The following is a 2266-nucleotide window of genomic DNA, read 5'->3' as shown; positions in this document are numbered from 1 at the left end:
TTTAATTAAGGAATTAATTAGATAACATGTGATTTAGAATCTAGAAGATCTGAAAGGAGCTAGGTTATTTTATAATCTGTCATTCACCCCAAGAATAGGATAGTAATTAATCATTAACAATTTGGGTAAACAACAACAGGATTCTCCTCCCTATTGTCTCATCTTGCTCAACTTTAAACTGTGTTATTAAGTTTTCTGAATTTCTTTCAAATTTTACTGTTTTTAAACCATAATTACTTTTGATTTACCGAATAGAATCATAAGTATAATTTAGTGGTACTTAATCCAATTCCTCGTGGGATCGACCTCACACGTGTGAGATTTTACTACTTGATTGCGTATACTTGCGTAGCGCTTAAAAATATAGCAACAAGTTTTTGGCGCCGTTGTCGGGAATTGTTTAAAGATTAATATTACATAAAATTATACTAACTTCTACTTTGGTATATTTTCTCTTGCTGATTTTTCTAACCTTTTTCTTGCAATATTTTCTTTATTTATTTCAGGAATCCTAAGTGCATGCGCCGTCAAGGACAATCAGTCATATTACCAGTTGATCCTGAAATTGAGAAAACTTGCAGGAAGAATAGAAAGAACAAGAGGCAAGAAAGAGTTTCAGCAACTGCTGAAACATCAGAAATCATGGCTGCCAATGTGAACAATAATGTTGGGAACAATGGGCGTAATAATGGTAATAATGGTGGCGCTGTGGAAGATCAAGCTAATGGCCGAAGCTTGAGAGATTACATTCTCCCTACTCTGACGGGAGTGCAGTCATGTATTAGGCCACCGGCAGTGGATGCAAACAACTTCGAGATCAAACCTGCCATCCTTCAAATGGTGCAGTCTTCAGTTCAGTTTGGTGGTCTCCCTTCTGAAGATCCTAATTTGCATCTCTCTAACTTCATGGAACTTTGTGAAACTTTTAAAGTTAATGGAGTTAGCGACGATGCCATTAGATTGAGGTTGTTTCCATTCTCTCTCAGAGAACGAGCCAAGAGTTGGTTGAATTCTTTGCCACCGAATTCTATTGCTACATGGAATGATGCGGCAACAAAATTCTTGTCAAAGTTCTTTCCTCCAAATAAGTCCGCAAAGCTAAGAGGAGAAATTAATAATTTACGCCAACAAGATAATGAATCTCTCCATGAGGCTTGGGAGAGGTTTAAAGATACGATCGGGAGGTGTCCCCATCATGGTATAGAGAAGTGGATCTTAGGTTCACAACTTCTACAACGGGTTGGTTGGTAATACTAGAACTCTAATAGATGCGGCGAGTGGTGGAGCTTTTATGAGAAAGAGTGCTAATGAGGCATATGATCTATTGGAGGAGATGGCTCTAAACAACCGACGGTGGCCAACCGAAAGGAGTCAATCCAAGAAAGTAGCCGGTGTGTTAGAAGTCGATGCCATCACAAAGTTAACGGCTCGGAGTTGAGGCATTGACTAAAATCATTGCGGGGCAAGCTAAGCAAGCCCAAATTGTTTGTGAGTTATGTGGAGGAAGTCATCACTTTTCGGAGTGCCAAGCAGATGTGGATGATTTGCCAATGGATGAAGCTAAGGCCATTGGGAATTTTTCACAGAACAACAACAACAACAATTATGGGTTCAACCAGAATAACAACCGAAGAAATAGTGGGTTCTATCAACAAAGAAATCAGAACCAACAGTTTAATCAGCAACAATCCTCTGGTGGAAGTTCTAGTTTGCAGACGATTTCTTGCTCCAATTCATGACTGAAACTAGATCTTCAATTAAAGACCTGCAGACTCAGATGGGCCAGCTAGCAACTCAGGTAGCAACCCGCCCTCAAGGAAATTTGCCTAGCACCACTGAAGTTAATCCTAAAGAAAACTGCAAGGCAATTACCCTGAGGAGCGGTAAGAAGTATAATGGGCCTGAGTTACCACAACCAGTTGAGGTAGATGTAGAAATAAATGCTCAACCAGTGCCAACACCAACACCGACAGCAGAGAAGGCTCTGATAGCCCAAAGCACCACCACAACAGTCTCCACCGATTAGTATTGATCATCATGTAAAGATACCCTATCCTCAGAGGCTGAGAAAGTCAAGCTTAGACAAGCAGTTCACCAAGTTTCTAGAAGTCTTCAAAAGACTTCACATTAACATTCCTTTTGCTGAAGCTCTAGAGCGAGATGCCAAGTTATGTGAAGTTTATGAAGGAAATTCGTCAAAGAAGAGGAAGATGGAAGACTATGAGACGGTGGCTCTGGCGAAGAGTGTAGCGCTATTCTACGAAGA

General features: G+C 40.2%; 1 non-coding gene across 1 annotated transcript; it reads right to left on the bottom strand.

The window, feature by feature from the left end:
* Nucleotides 1-1095: 1095 nt before the first annotated feature.
* On the bottom strand, nucleotides 1096-1202 carry LOC115718265 (small nucleolar RNA R71). The gene has a single exon (XR_004011848.2). It is a non-coding gene; the product is annotated as a small nucleolar RNA R71 (small nucleolar RNA).
* Nucleotides 1203-2266: the final 1064 nt, after the last annotated feature.

The sequence above is a fragment of the Cannabis sativa genome, chromosome 6, assembly GCF_029168945.1.
Source record: "Cannabis sativa cultivar Pink pepper isolate KNU-18-1 chromosome 6, ASM2916894v1, whole genome shotgun sequence".
Taxonomy (NCBI): Eukaryota; Viridiplantae; Streptophyta; class Magnoliopsida; order Rosales; family Cannabaceae; genus Cannabis; species Cannabis sativa.
This window is presented reverse-complemented; position numbering and strand designations above follow the sequence as displayed.